Consider the following 17,550-nt stretch of genomic DNA (forward strand, 5'->3'; position numbering starts at 1 on the left):
GTTCCGTAACTTTAATACTTCAAATTTTCCATTCCTTCCCTTCCTGATCCTTAGATGTAGGGATGGGTTCTTTTTAGGATCATGTTGCATCGAGCATTATTTTCCAAAACAGTGTGAACATTAAACTACACCATTACCTCTGGCATCCCACAATTAACATTAGCTTTCCCATGATGTCGCGATATGACCTTATAATCCCATAAAACTCTTTAATACTTCAAATTTTCCATTCCTTCCCTTCCTGATCCTTAGATGTAGGGATGGGTTCTTTTTAGGATCATGTTGCATCGAGCATTATTTTCCAAAACAGTGTGAACATTAAACTACACCATTACCTCTGGCATCCCACAATTAACATTAGCTTTCCCATGATGTCGCGATATGACCTTATAATCCCATAAAACTCTTTAATACTTCAAATTTTCCATTCCTTCCCTTCCTGATCCTTAGATGTAGGGATGGGTTCTTTTTAGGATCATGTTGCATCGAGCATTATTTTCCAAAACAGTGTGAACATTAAACTACACCATTACCTCTGGCATCCCACAATTAACATTAGCTTTCCCATGATGTCGCGATATGACCTTATAATCCCATAAAACTCTTTAATACTTCAAATTTTCCATTAAAATCCCATTACAATCCCATATCTTGTCACCCTTTGCATTGTTGAAAGCAATTAATTCCATAACTCAATTTTACCTTACATCCTTACATTACATTACACCCTTACATCCTTTTTTTTTTTTTTTTTTTAATCCCATTAAACTTGTTCAAAGAACGTTCATTTCGCAAAATCGAACCAACCACAACCTTCGCCATTAATATCTATTGTAAGCGTGCCAAATCAATAAGTATCACTTTTCCTATGAGCCTTGACCAGAGGGTGGTTGTTACTCACAAACACTCGTCGCTAGCTGTTCCATTGTCTGTTGATTTTCATTCTGCTGCCTATTTCCATTGAGCCATCAGAGTGGAATTTGGAATTTTTTATTTCTCTGAGCTCATGAAAGTGGTGACAATGGGTGGTCTGCCATTGCTTTTCCACAAAAGCACTTAATTATTGTCTTTCATTCAACCGTGAAGCATGTCTCAAAGGCTTAGTGATGGACCTGGACAAAATTTGATGCAATTTTCATCCAATCGCCATCTTTCATAATAATTCTGGACCGGTATGAGATGGGATTGTCTGTCATGAATTTATTTGTTGATCGAACGAGTTTAAGATATGGTGGGAAAACTGAAAAAAAATATTTATTTAAAACGGGTGTACACGATTGTACACGTGTACGGACCTTACCGAACCTTACCGAACCGGCAAACAAATCGCCTCATGGTGCACTTCATGAGCCGATTTGCCCGCAGACCAGAGTAAGGCTTTTGTACATATCCTCGCAAGCTCACGAATAATAGAATCATTTAAAACGTTCCATCCTTGGATTACCTATGGACAATCACAAGTCCCACACCCCAAATCCTCCATGTATATACACATAACTATTCCCAAGTTCGTAAATCATACTGGACAAAAACAAGACACATTCACCTTTAAAGGTCTTGTATGTGTCCAATTGATCTCAGCGGTGCCTCCAAATTGTAGGGGAAGTGGTGGGGGAGACTCAAGACGCCAATGGTCGGAAACAGGTTTTACAAAAGGTCTGGTTTATTAACTGGTTATTCACTTCATCCCATTACCAAATAATACCGTTTAACTCAATGGACCAGGTTAACTCTATTCGCATGGTCCTTCTCGTTCGGCCGATGTTCCTCCGCCATTCCCGTCGGGCAGAGGTTCTGAGTATGAGTGCTCTCTCTCAGCGCTGTTCACAGGGTTCCGTTCCGTTCCGTAGGTCAGAGCTTCTGGTGACAAGTCTCCTGACTCATCGTTTGCTCTGGTTTTTATGGGCCTTGTCGCGCTAATCCTTTCTCCGCTAATGCCCCGAGGTCATGCATGCACCGAGTCCTGGCACCAGCTCGCTCCCCTCCTGCTGCGAGTTCCGTTTACCAAACGATAGGGGGGTGCTCCAGCCTGGGGCTGTGACCAGGTGGACAAGAGATTACCATGTTCGTGCACATTCTTGGCATCCATTTACGAAATCGTTACCAGTCTTTAATCAATGAGTTACCAGTGCCAATCAATAAGTTACACTGAGTTACACTTCCACAGGAGCATGGGGACCAAAATCTGGGGGCATGGGGACCAACATCTGGGGGCATGGGGACCAAAATCTGGGGGCATGGGGACCAAAATCTGGGGGCATGGGGACCAAAATCTGGGGGTATGGGACTCATGAGTTTGTTTTTAGTTTAGTTTGTTTTCTTTCTTTGTTAACAAGCAAAGAAATAAATAGGGATAAAATCCTAATGATTTTCTTTCCTGTTCTGTTCCTAGTTATCCATATGTAAAACTAAGCTATTGAGATAGGTAATGGCAATTAAACTGGAATAATTAATTAAGTATTAATGGCAATAACACTGGAACCTAATGGGACTGGTAATCAGGCGTGGACCCCGTAATTGGCCCATTTTCTGGGTAATAAGTTACCAATTTTCATCCAAAAAAATAGGCAATTAAAGAAAAAACACCCCTCAGAATGCACCACAGAGCACCTAGAAATCAAAAAAATTCTAGGTTGACATGTCCCCAGTCCCCCCTAGCTATGCGCACCTTCGGTGTGCCTTGGTCAGTCAGCAGTCCGGCGAAGGGGGTATGGGGACATCGAGACAATCCGTTGGGGGTCTTGACAGGGAAAAAGGTTAAGAACCCCTGATCTCGGCAGAACTCATAATGTTTTACCCAAATTTAGTGAGTCTCCAAGGTATTTGGCTGGGTCATCAAGGTAGAACTTGTTCTGTGGGTCATGGTTGTTCAAAAGGTCTTCAAACCAATCGAAAATTTCACCCCAGGTTTTGGTAAAAGCAGTATTTTCATTTTGCATCTCAGATACAATTTCCTGTGAGAGAAAATAACCATGTATCTTACTATAATTCACCAAAGGTCCATCCATCTGTCTGTCCGTCCGTTTGAAGGTACCGTAAAAACTGCTGAACCGATCACAACTATATTTTGGGTGGGTTATCCTGGGATCTCCAGGAGTAAAATAGGCTATTTCGTTTTCCCAATTTCAGCTTTGGTCTCCAGCATTCTCAGGTTTGGACTCCCGCATAACATTCGCGTTCGCATAACGTTCATTGTGATGATGTTTTCATTGTGACAATGTTGTTTTCCCGGGTGCCACAAAAACGGCTGCACTGATCGCTGCACAGCTGCACCGATCGAACTCGGTGACCTCAGACAAAGACCTTTTATAAGGACATGGGTTGAATCCCTGCTTGAGAGAATTCCATCCCCCTCCCCGCCATCACGGCTGTCTCTCCAACTTACAACCCCACGAGATATGCGGAAAGGACGACCCAAAACCAATATAAACATCATTAAACATCATTCGTATATAAGCATCATTAAAAGTAAATATGACCTCGGCCAAAGTTCAAACGACATTTAATCTCTACATGAGAGAATTCCACATAGCTATTTGGGCAGTGAATATGCCAGCAGATCGCTGTCTCCATCGATCTTGCCAAGGCCGTAACAGCTATCGGCTCAAAATCCTTTTAACTGTTGATTTGGTAGTTTTTACAATGAAGGAAACATTAACAATGTTGTTAAAAGTTTATTTTGTGATTAATTGGAGTTATGTTGTTTGGAATGAAAAAAGAGATATCGAGTTCAAGTGAATGACGACATGCCGTGATGGTTTCTACTTTCTGAATGTGAACTTCACGGATCGCCATATGCAGATTCGCCACGGTCCCACGATCGATGTTTCTATACGTGAACGTACCCGTTTGTTTGCGAACCGGTACGTTTTTCATGGAAGTCCTTCACGAACTTGCTGTCCATGTCTGACATGCGACTGAAGGTGCTACAGAAATGTGGAATTTATTGGTTTCATGCTTTAGCATTCGCCGTATCTGTATTGCCGGTTTGCTTCTGGCCTCCCACCCGTGCGTAGCACGGGTATCTCCCTAGTTAATTTAATACAAGATTATTATGTGTATAAATCAAACTCTGTAAATATTAAAAGAAACTCTTACCTCTATTGATAAGATGTTTGAATCCAGTTCAACAATTTGAAGGTTTAGTTCCACACAGGTAGTAGGACTCCAAGGAATTGCCAAGTCATCCCACTCAAGCTCAGCACAGTAGTCCATACTCAAGAGAAGCAGGAAGTTGTTTAAATTTAGCCTGTGTTTCCACCCTTTATATAAGAATGGTGGGTGTGGTTTCCTTTGGAAATTCCCTGGGAAATTCCCAGCCTTGTGGGACAGAACATAAAAGGAAATTATGTAATAGTGGGTGGGGTTTATGAAAGTGGGCGTGGCTTACAAAAGTGGGCGTGGTTAAGTGGAATGAGGGTAAAAGTGGGCAGGGCTGAAGATAAAGTTGGCGGGGCTTAGGGAAAGTGGGCGGGGGTTAGGAAAAAATATGTGCTTCAGGAGGAAATCAGACAAGAGCAATAAGAGAGGTTTATCATTTCAATTGGCTCAACAGCGATACCTAAACTGAGAGTTAGATTCTCATGTAATATTTATCAATATTTTAGATGGTGATTCTGCTTTTAAGAAATTTAAGGTATCACCAAAAAAGGAAACACAAATATTTGTTGGGTCTCTGTATGAGTATAATGAAAAATTGGGGAGGGAGGAAAGGGGGTGCAATTTTTTGAGAGAGGAGTGGTCGTCAATAAGTTTCCTTAATTTTCTCCATTGACTTCAATGCTAAATTTTATGTGAGCCAGAACCTGCTTTTTCCCTCTACTTACGTTTGATGATCAGGTAAAATAAATAAACGAATGTTTAACCATCGCAGTTCAACTTAAATGCAACTTTGGATTTTGTGATCGTGATAAAGTACCTTATCAACCAAAAAAAACAATACTTTCACCCGTGTCCGAAGGAAGAGGTTCAGTTTGACATTTTAAGATGAAATAGTCAAAGCCTAGAAACGAATGAAACCTATTAAAATTACCCTTTATAAACCATTAAAATTACCCTTTAGAACCCATTAAAATGACGCTTTAGAATCATTTAGAATCACCCTTTGGAACCCCATATAATTACACTTTAGAAACGATTAGAATTACCCTTTAGAACCCATTATAACCCCATATAATTACACTTTAGAACCCATTAAAATTACGCTTTAGAATCCTTTAGAATCACCCTATGGAACCTCATATAATTACATTTTAGAACTCATTAGAATTATCCTTTAAACCGATTAGACTTATCCTTTAGAACCTATTAAAATTACACTTATAACGCTTTAGAATTATCCTTTAGAACCCCATATAATTACACTTTAGAACCCTTTATAACCCCATAGAAGTACACTTTAGAAACCATTAGAATTACCCTTTAGAACCTATTAAAATTACACTTTAGAAACCTTTAGAATTATCCTTTATAACCCCATAGAATTACACTTTAGAACCCTTTCAAACTCCATATAATTACCCTTGAGAACTTTTTAAAATTACACTTTAGAAACCTTTAGAATTATCCTTTATAACCCCAAATAATTACCCTTTAGAACCCCCATATAATTACCCTTTAGAACCCATTAGAATTACCCTTAAGAAACCTTTGGAATTACCTTCTAGAACCTATAGAATTAAACAATGTGGTTGTAAAAGTTCTTCTTCATTTTTTACAGACGGAGATAGACAAATATTGAAGCAGCGTCACCACTTTAAAATACTAAGATTCCATGAAATTATAATGAAAATTGACTATTCTATGGAAGCGGAGCAGAATATTCCATGTGCGATCTACTTTTTGGATTTTATGTGGAATGTGGATGTATGTCGCGGGTTTCCAATTCCTTCCCCCGGAATGAGCACCTTGTCGAAATCGGACAGTGTACAAGAGATTTATTATAGAGTAGCAGAAGTACCCGGCGTTGCCGGGCGGGGGAGGAGGGGGCAGGGTGGGGATAGGGGAAGGGGAAGGGGGGACAGGGGGGTTGGGGGATTCAGAGCAGGCTGATTGGTATGTAGTTGCAAGGATCTGTTTTTGCACCTTTTTAAAGTTACATTTTTTTACCTTGTTTCTTACCCTTAGTATGATTCTACATGCTGCCTGTCTCCTGGCAACCATTGGTAATGGTTTAAGATACCGTGATACTGTTTAAAATATTTTTAGTCTGTGTAATATACTGCTTTATTGATAAGGCAAAGGCCAGCAGACGGTCTCTCGCAAGATCACAGTTGATCCCGTCCGAGCAGGAAGGGCATATGGTCATTCACAAAACACGGTACCAAACCACAAACATGGACCAGGAACATATGTGTAAAATAACATTGAAGTAAAAGTTCATTTTTACGTACCATGAACCATCTTCACTGACAGGTGCACAATATCCATGGTGTAAATCTTGCACCGATCATTGAGGCTGGAACGTAAAAATGAACTTTTATTTTGGATCTAAATTTTAATGAAATTTTAACACGAGGAATGTGATGCCAGAACATTTAAAACTGCAATTTAAACTCGACGTCTATCTTCGTAAGATAATACAGAATACCGTATCATCCTTCAAGGTTAAACTCTGAGCAGTTATAACATCAACTATTTCCATGATCAAGACACGCTTTTGGAATCACGCAAGATCGAAGCAAAAAAGTAACTTGACACTCACGGCAAAAAAGTGAGCTCAACTTATAGAATGCTTTGCAATATTTTTATTTTCATTTCGAAGCATTTTAAATGAAATTGCAATGACGTGCATTCATGTTCGTACAATTTGAAAAAAATTCCTTACTAGGGGCCGTTGGTCCGTTGTACCAAATTTTCATTGGTCTTCATGGGGCCTTGTAGCATACCTGCCTGCCAGACTCATGGGGGCCTTTTGGGTCCTCTGGGTCTTTTGAGGTCATCAGTGACTTTTTGGGTCCTTGGGGACTTTTGCGTATTTTGGGTCATTAAGGACTTTTGGGTCATCTGTGTCTTTGGGGACGTTTGGGTATTTTGGATCCTCAGAGACTTTTGGGTCATCAAGGACTTTTTGGGTCCTTGGGGACTTTTGGGTCATTAAGGACTTTTGGGCCATCTGAGTCTTTTGGGTCCTCAGGAACTCTTGGGTCTTTTGGGTCCTCGGGTACTTTTGGGTATCAAGGAATTTTTGGGTCCTTGGGGACTTTTGGGTCCTCAGGGACTTTAGGGTCGTTAAGGACTTTTGGGCCATCTGAGTCTTTTGGGTCCTAAGGAACTCTTGGGTCTTTTGGGTCCTTGGGTACTTTTGGGTATCAAGGAATTTTTGGGTCCATGGGGACTTTTGGGTCCTCAGGAACTTTAGGGTCGTTAAGGACTTTTAGGTCATCTGGATCTGTTGGGTCCTCAGGGACCTTTGGGTCATCTGGAACTTTTGTGTCCTCAGGGACTTTTGGGTCCTTGGGGTCTTTGGGGTCTCAAGTGTTAAAGGGTCTTCCAAGGTCTAAGGGGTCTCAGCAGTGTAAAGGGTTAAAAGGCACATTTGAATAGTACGTAATTATTTATTAGACATACGTAATAAATAGACACAAAAAGTATGCTTCACACACATGCACACGCACACACACACGCGCACACACACACACACACACAAAACTCATCCATTTACAGTAGACTAGCAGGAGTATCCGGCGTTGCCAGGGGTGAGGAGGAGGGGGGAGGGGAGGGGGGAGGAAGCAGGAGAGCAAGGGTTGAGGAAGGGAGTGGGGGTGGGAAGGGAGTGGAAGGGGGAGGGGAGGGGGAGGTGATGGGGGAGGGAGGGGAAAGATATACTACATATACTTATTTTGGGGGAGGGGAGGTGAGGGGAGAGGGAGGGGGAAGATATACTACGTATACATCCTTTGGAGGTGGGTGGGGGGTGCTTTGACAGGCCCCTCCGCTTTTTGGGGGGGAAGGGAAGGAAGAAAAATTTTCCCTTGCAAAGAGTGCTTCATAACCTCAGTGTTGCACAGGTAAAAAAAAGGAAATTGTAATACCCTCTGCCTCCATCACGAGGTGGCACTACAAGGTACACATTTGCATAAATAATTTGCGCCCCTCTCCCTGTCCCCCACATCCCCGAATGAGGCCGCGGCCACATAGCCTATGTTACCCCCCAGACAAAGTTGTATTTGTATTTGTACCCCAAGTAAAGTAGAAAAGCGTTTATAGCTGGAGTACCTGGCGTTGCTCAAGCGAAAAAGAAACATTAACATATATGAAATGAGGGCAAATATAATGGAAAAGCAATTACATCCAAATCAGAATCCATAACTGATGTCAAATCATCATTTTACCTTTTTGTTGAATATCTGCTGGTGAATATATTCATAGGTGATGTTGATCACGTTTCTGAGTTAAGTATGATAACGTTCAGGAAGAAGAAGAAGCCGTACCACCAACTTCGACTGCTTCTGGAATGGTTTTATTATTTGTGTTCAAATGTCTGGTGATTGTTTTGTATTTATTTATGCGAATGTGTACTTGTATATAACTGTCATTAATCAAAAAGGCTTTGGCACTATAGAGCGAGTTTTATAAAATCCAAAAAAACTAGCTTTTTGATTTTATTTTTTTTTGCCTAAAACACTCCCAGGCACTCACTGATGAACCTCTGATCTCTTTGATGAACCTCTTTGACGAAGATCCGTTCAGCCATCTCTGAGAAAAATGGCGACACAGAGACACAGACTAAAGGCTCTCTTATATAGTCGAAGATGAATCACAAACCGCTGGGAACTGATCCTCCTTTTCCCTTTGAACCATTGCTCCAACATTCGTGGATTTGACATTTGCGGCATTCTTCAGGAACGTAACCCCCACCCTTCCCCATTCGACGGTTGTTATATTCGTTTATTTTCGTCAATGTACCATCATTTTAGATCCAGTGCGCACGTCTATTTTGTGTTTCAATTTATGTAAAGTAAATCAGTGCACACAATTGCAAAAGCCATCTAGTTCGACTAACCAATGTAATTGATTCACTGTTATGGAGGCACCAATGGTCTTTTGGATCACCTGGACTCTGTGCATCATTACCCTGCGCTCCCGAAGCGAAAAGCAGGGTTAGGCGTTCGGTCGGGTACATGCGGTGTGCGTGTGGCGTGCGCGTCTGCATTTTAAAACTCATATATTCTCTGCACCGGTTGGTCTGATTGACACAAAATTTTACCATAGGAGTGTCTCCGCATTTAGAATTTTTTTATTCATAATTATGACGTCATAGGTGACGTGGTAGGACACGATCTTGGTCAATGTAAAATGTCAATGATCTTTGTACCTGTACCCCTCCCTCTTCCCCCAGCCCTCCCCCTTCCACAGATCTACCGACATCCCTGTTCTCTTCTGTTGTTGTCCTTGTGTACTTCCCTCTCTCCCCCTCTTGTCTCCCACTCCCTTCATTGTATGTTTTGTGTGTCTGTGCATGTTTTCATGTTCAATGTATTAGCTCCTACACGAGCCTCGATTCTGTATTTAAAAAAAAAAAAAATGGAAAGAAATTGAAACATGACTCAATGTCAAGTACTCCCCATGGGGAATAAGATATACTAGCCGAAACCCGTGGAACATCCACGGAAGGGAGGATGTGGTGTATGGATAGAGTGTACCATTATGGATGGCATAGGGGATTTGCTTGTCCGAGTAAGAGTTAGGAAGAAAGATGAGAATGAAGAGTGCGTATATGAACAACGTATTTATTGCAATCTACTTAAATGACAACGCTACGATATACTTTTGAAAAATGAATGGATTCGTAATAGGAATCGGCATCGCACCACTCTGGCCACACTGGCGCAGTGGTATGTGTCAATGGAAAGGAACGGCAGTCGAACCATAGACTTTTAAAAAATGAACGGATTAGTAAATCAACTGGAATTAGCCCCATACTGGCGCATTGGTAAGCGTCAATGTCAAGGCAGAGCAGTAGGAATATAATACAATGAACGCAGTATCAGAGGTTGAAATTATTTTAAAACTTCTGGATAAACAATGTTTGGGGTAATAGTCAAGCCTCTGACGACCGCGATCGACGACACCGGCACAAATGCATGCTCTGGATTGTCCACTCAGTGGACGGCTTGCTTTCGCCTTCGCCTGTCCAATCAGCGGACGGCTTGCTTCGCCTTCACCCAGCAGACGCCAATACGATGGCGTCGTATCGGCAGTTAATCGGATGCTTTTGGGCCCCAAAGTCGACTAATTCAGATTTTTCGAGTATGGCTGTACGTGATCAACAAAGAGCGCGGTTGGAAGAAATTATGGTAAACCCACCTGATGAGGTTAGCGTACACCCCGATCGACGACACCGGCACAAATGCATGCTCAGGATTGTCCACTCAGTGGACGGCTTGCTGTCGCCTTCGACTGTCCAATCAGCGGATGGCTTGCTTCGCCTTCACCCAGCAGACGCCAATAAGATGGCATCGTATCGGCAGTTAATCGGATGCTTTTGGGCCCCAACGTCGGCTAATTCCGATTTTTCGAGTATGGCTGTACGTGATAAACAAAGAGCGCGGTTCGTAGATCGTAAATCCATTAGTGCTGTGGGCATCGGGTCACTGGGTGCGGCGTAAAAGGGATAACAAAGTCGAGTCCTTACGCTATTATTATATAGATTAATTAATGATGATGTTGCCTTCATTATGACGCCATAATTCGACAAGTACAATGCTTGATCTGATCAGCATGAAAAACATTTTTTCTCTGCAACTATTAGTCTGAAGGACACGAAATTTTGACCATATAATGCCTCCTTCTGTTAATGATAATTATGACGTCATAGGTGACGTGGTACAGGCGCCATCTTGGAAAAACCGAAAAAAATTTGCACCTCAATATCTCTGAAACCGCTCCATGGAAAAAATTAATACTCTTTATAATTAATTTAATTAAATTAATACATTAATATGCTCTTTATAAAGAACTCCATATAGGGAATAGGTTTTGTTAATGATGACGTCATTGGTGCCTTAATTATGACGTCATAATTTGACAGGAACAATGCTTAGTCTGATCAGTTTGAGATTTACTGAATGAGATCTACACAACAATTATATTAGAGAATATAAATTTATGATGTCATTGCTCATGTGGTATGGCAGCCATATTAGATCGAAGAAAAAATAACGTTCAAAAACAGAAGAGTTGGCTTGCACCAAGTTGAGTGCTCAGGGTAAATATTCTATAAATACCATCTAGTTTTCTCAGGAAAATCTATTGGGCTTCTTGAACCATGTGGAAGCCAGCTTGCAACAAAAGGTAATGCTGTGATAGCGGAATGAAACAAGTTTCTTAATAATGACATGGTATGATAGAATAGTGAATATACACCCAATGAAACACACAAATGCAACCATTGCCCATTGTAAGGTTGTACGTGGAATAATGGGATTCTCAAAGAAAAGCCTCATTATTTACGGTTCATTTTTGAGAAAACGGATGAAGATGCGAAGAAAACAGATTTTTGAGAAAACGGATGAAGATGCGAAGAAAACAGATTTTTGAGAAAACGGATGAAGATGTGAAGAAAACAGATTTTTTTGAGAAAACGGATGAAGATGTGAAGAAAACAGATTTTTTTGAGAAAACGGATGAAGGTGCGAAGAAAACAGATTTTTGAGAAAACGGATGAAGATGTGAAGAAAACAGATTTTTTTGAGAAAACGGATGAAGGTGCGAAGAAAACAGATTTTTTGAGAAAAAATGGCAAGAATATTGTGTTCATGCCAAATGGCATGGTGTCTCTCTGGATTTAATATTTATTATTTAAAAAGATTTGAAACTAATTGGGACAAAATGATTATGCAGAGGCTTATAAGGCAAACGAGATGTCCTGTGAAAATGGCAGCAATAAAGGAAACGACCAAAACGTGCACAATGTCTGCGTAATGGACCTGCATGATGAAAAGGAAACAATAAAGTCGAATAGAGTTGATACAGATTTGCAGAATGTAAAAGCACAGAATGAAGGAATTGGTTATTACCACTTTTTGAAGAAATAGAAATGCAAGTTAATGTAGATAATGGTGTTATATGTTTTACTGAACGTATATTTCAATGAATATAATTGTAAATGTGAAGAAAGGAAAACTGTGCGGGAGCTTTAATACAAGTAAGAGTAATCATCAAAAATAAATTCCTCTTTTCATCGTCAAAAAGCATGTGCAATTAATTAATGTAGACATAATTGAAAGAAAAGGAGTTTCCATTGTGCTCACGGTAGAGTATTTAAAACCCCTCCATGACAAACGACATGCTTGATTAATTAGAAATGCGAAAACAAGCTTTTCAAAACACAATTCAATGAGGGTAACGAATGACGGTTTCATTCCATTTCAAGTTGTTTTCTTTGAGGACTCGGAGCAGCCAGAGCTCTTACAGGAGGAATTCCAATGGCAGTGGAAGCCACAAATGAATGAAAGATCCAAAACAAACCTGAAACAGAAAAGGATATCAAAGAGAAAGAGAAAGAAAGGCAACAGGGAGGTTCAGGTGGCTCTTCGACCAAAGTTTCAGGAGTTATTGTTGTAGTCAGGTTCACTATGTCAATAAATTATATTTCGTTCAAAATCATGGTGGATTAGCAAACATACATTTTTGGAAAGGTTATAGCATAAGGAAACTAAAAATCAATGTTTACATTTGGAAAGATACCTGTATGGCGGCCATTTTGGATTTTCAAAATGGCCACTGTAAAATACATATTTTGTTCTATTTCTGCCTCTAATTACCCTAAAAACTTTTTAAAATATACTAAACCTATATTTTCAGGGACAAGGAATCCAATGAAAGTATCAAATTAGTGCTATGGGGAATGGTAAGACACGAATCAAAGGTTTTGAATTGCAAAATACTGTCTTTATATTCGCGATAAGTTGCATAATCAAATACATGTTATCATTTTGTACAGGCAGTTAATAACATCAAAATGTGTCACAATAATTCATATCACCAAACATACACAGGCAGTCAGCAAAATCATATATACACATGCGGTCGGTATAACTTCACATCTACACAGGCAGTCAATGACAAAATATACACAGGCAGTCAATGGCATCAAACATACACGATTACAGAATATGCCATTTAGAGTTCGTCATCACCGTGCTGTGTGTCGTATCCGACAATATAGTCCGCATCGTTTTCACAGTCCGTTCCACACAAGCAAAGGTCGGTCAAATTGATTGGCAAATCGAATTGGTCGAATGGTCGATCGAAACGATTGGTCGAATGGTCGAATGGTCGAATTGGTCGAATGGAATTGGTCGATTGGTCGAATTGGTCGAATTGGTCGAATCGAATTGGTCGGAATTGGCAAATGTAAACATTGATTTTCAGATTTTCCATGTAATAACGTTTCCAAAAATGTATAGGTTTGCTAATCTACCACGATTTTGAACGAAAAAACATAGTGAACCTGACTATTGCTCACGGCCCGCTCCCGTTGTTTGTGGCCGTGGCCTTGTTTGCCGGTGGCCTTGTGGCCTTGTTTGCCGCTGTGGTCTTGATTAGCGGCTGCAGTCGTTTGCCGCTGCGTTTGCCGCTGCGTTTGCCGCTGCGTTTGCCGCTTTGCCTCCTCGACCTTGGCCTCGTACTCGTCCCTTCGCTCCTGCCTGGCATGGCTCTGAAGTACTCCGCCGCAAGGCTTCTTCTGCTCAATACCCGCTCCACCCCATCATGCATCTCTGCCATCAAATCAAATGGACTCCTCCGACGACCCAGGTACATTCACCGTGGCTCCGGTCGCAAGTTTGTTTATTTGCAATCAGGTCACTCCATCCCCGTCCTCTGGTCGGCTCAGCGCACTCTCACTCTTCGTCCCAGCGCACCTGGTCACAGCAACCCACACGATCGCACCTCTTGCCTACGAACCCTGGCTAAATCACCTGAATTCATCCCTGCTGTTCAAAACAACATCAAGCTCACCCTGTTCAACACCCGGTCCCTCAACAATAAATGCCTCATCCTGAACGAATACATCCTGGACAACAAACTGGACTTTCTCTGTCTCACCGAAACCTGGCAACAACCTCTGGACTACTACACACTCAACCTCACCACACCCAGTGGATATTCCTACGTCAATAAACCACGCTCGGAGGGCCGAGGTGGTGGAATTGCCGTTATCCACCGTCAAGACATCAAGACCAACCTCATCTCCATCTCATCTGCTCCATCATTTGAACACCTGGCTTTAAAACTCTCTGGTCACACGCAGTCAGTCATGGCTGTCGTCTACCGCCCTCCCAAACCACACCCATCATTCCTGTCTGACTTCTCCTACTTTCTGACCCAGCTATGTTCCCTCTCCCCCTCAATCCTCCTCCTTGGTGATTTCAATATCCACATGGACTCCACTGACTCCACAATAACCACTGACTTCACTGATTTACTCACCTGCTTTAACCTCACTCAACATGTCGACTTTCCTACCCATATCCGTGGTCACATTTTGGACCTTGTCTGCTCCACTGGATTAAATTTGCACCATCCCTATGGCTCCGACCTCACCCTCTCTGACCACTTAGCCATCACTCTGACCATCAACATCCCCGCCCCAACTCCAAGGCATTATCGCACAATCAACTTCCGTAAGCTAAACGCTCTTTCACCTACCTCATTCTCATCCACCCTCTCTGAAAAAATGTCCACTTCTCCCTTCATTGACCTCCACACCCCTTCCGACCTCACTGACTACTACAACCACACTCTCTCCTCCTGCCTTGACCAGCTTGCGCCTGTAAAAACCAAAACAGTTTCTTTCACCCATTCTGCTCCCTGGTTTACCCCTGAACTCCACCTGATGAAAACTCGTGCTCGCCAACTTGAAAGACTCCGCAATAAAACGGGTCTCACAGTTCACTCCCAAGCCTACAAGGACCACATACAACACTACAAAGATGCCCTCTCCCGCGCCCGCTCTGCCTACTACTCTCAAATTATCCACTCTGGCTCCGGAAACCCAAAAGCACTCTTCTCGACAATAAACAAACTCCTCCGCCCCCTGAACACCACCACCCAGTCATTCACAGTAGACAACTGCATCTCCTTCCTCTCTTTCTTCCAACGCAAAATTGACAACATCTACAACAGCTTGACCACCGCCGCACCCGCTCCCCCTCCAACCACCTGCCCCCCCCTTGTCCTGCCATCCCCTGTCTCGGTTCTCCCCAATCTCTCCTACTGACCTCTCTGAACTCCTCATAGGAATGAAAACTGCCACCTGCACTCTTGACCCCATCCCCTCCAGCTTTGTCAAGGCCTCCCTCCCTGCTCTCTCTCCACTTATCATTGCAACAATAAACTCCTCCCTGTCTACAGGCATCGTCCCACCTTCCCTCAAAATTGCTGCTGTTACCCCCATTCTAAAAAAACCTGGTCTAAACCCTGACACCCTAAACAACTTCAGACCCATCTCCAACCTACCCTTTCTGTCAAAAGTTTTGGAACGCGCTGTAGCCACTCAACTCAAACATCATCTCTCTGCCAATAACTTGTATGAAACATTCCAATCCGGATTCCGCTCCAACCACAGTACTGAAACTGCTCTCCTCAAAATCACCAACGACCTTCTCCTCTCCTCTGACGCTGGCAACCTCAACATTCTCGTCCTCCTCGACCTCAGCGCTGCCTTTGACACCATCGATCACACTATCCTCCTCACCCGACTTGAATCCACCTTTAACGTCACCGGCACTGCCCTCTCTTGGATTAAATCATACCTCTCTGACAGATGCCAGTTCATCTCCATCAATAACTGCAAATCCCCCACTGCTCCCCTCCCCCAAGGTGTCCCCCAAGGTTCAGTTCTTGGCCCCCTCCTCTTCATCCTTTACCTGTCCCCGCTCGGTCACTTAATCCGCCGTCATGGTCTCCAATTCCACTGCTTCGCCGATGACATCCAGCTTTTCATCTCCACCAAGTCCGTCTCCACCGACACCCACTCTATCCTGACAAACTGCATCACTGAAATAAAATCCTGGCTTCAAATCAACTTCCTCAAGCTTAACTGTGATAAATCTGAAATAATCATCATTGGCCCAAAAACGCTCACAAAATCCACCCATAACTTTGCCCTCAACATCGACGGTATCCCAGTATCCACCTCCCCTCACATCCGGAATCTTGGCGTCATCTTTGACCAAACCCTTTCCTTCGACAAATACACTAAACAGATCACAAAGTCAGCCTTCTTTCACCTGAAAAACATTGCCCGTCTCCGCTCATCCCTCTCCTCCACGGCTGCAGAAACCCTCATCCACGCCTTCATCACCTCCCGTCTGGACTACTGCAATAGCCTCCTCTATGGTTCACCCTCAAAAATCACCAATAAACTCCAATACATTCAGAACTCCGCTGCCCGTCTACTCACTCATTCCCGGACCCGTGACCACATCACCCCCGTCCTTTACAAGCTTCACTGGCTCCCCATCCCCCAGAGAATCCAGTACAAAATCCTCCTCTTGACATACAAAGCCCTCCATAACCTGGCCCCATCCTACCTGGCTGACCTCCTCTCCAGACACACTCCCACCCGCAACCTCCGCTCTGCTGGTACCAACCTCCTGACCCCCTCCATCCGGACCAAATTCAGATCCTGGGGGGACAGGGCCTTCTCCATCGCTGCTCCCACCCTCTGGAACTCACTACCTCACACCATCAGAGACTCCTCCTCACTCACCACATTCAAAACATCACTAAAGACCCACCTGTTCAACGCTGCATTCAACATTCAACCCACAGCATTTAACCCCTGACTATCTCTTCTCCTTCTCCCTCCTTTTGCTTTAAATATTTCCCTATTGATTCTTGTCTTGTCTTTTTGATTCTTGTCTTATATATATGCCGTATATCGCTGCTGTTTGTTTTCTTGATTCTTGTCTTTTTGCAATTGTTGTTTTCATGTATTGTTATGCATTATGTTTTCCACTCTGTCAAAGCGCCTTTGGGCTTCTGGAAAAGCGCTATACAAAATAAATGAATTATTATTATTATTATTATTGCTACGTTTCAGCCTTCAATGATAAAGGATGGTGAAAGGAGAACGTAGTTAATATAGACTGACGTTCCGCAACCAATGGGTCGCGACCCAATGTTTGGGTCGCGAAGGATTTTCAATGGGTCGCACGATCGTTTACCCTAAATCGCGGGAAAAAAAACTTTATCGACTATTTACTTCTCCCGACTGAACAGAACAGAGATCAAAAGAATGCCGACACAAACTTTATCGTGTGGACTCTTCGACCGTGGTGTACTGATGTACCGCGATGTACCGCGCTGTACCGATGTACCGCGCGTGCATCCGGTCAGTCAGATCATACGTTTAGTTTCCGACACGCGAATGTCCATTGCTTTCCATTCGAAAGATTGAGCTGTGAGCGTAAGGTACTCGCCATGGCTAGAAAGTATCAGCCTGTGTTCCTGAACAATGGGTTCACCTCGAATATCGATAAGCACAATGTTCATCGACCACAGTGTGTGATATGCCTTGACGTGTTGGCCAACGAGTCC

Source organism: Myxine glutinosa, chromosome 13 (assembly GCF_964187855.1).
Source record: "Myxine glutinosa chromosome 13, kmMyxGlut1.1, whole genome shotgun sequence".
NCBI classification, from domain to species: domain Eukaryota; kingdom Metazoa; phylum Chordata; class Myxini; order Myxiniformes; family Myxinidae; genus Myxine; species Myxine glutinosa.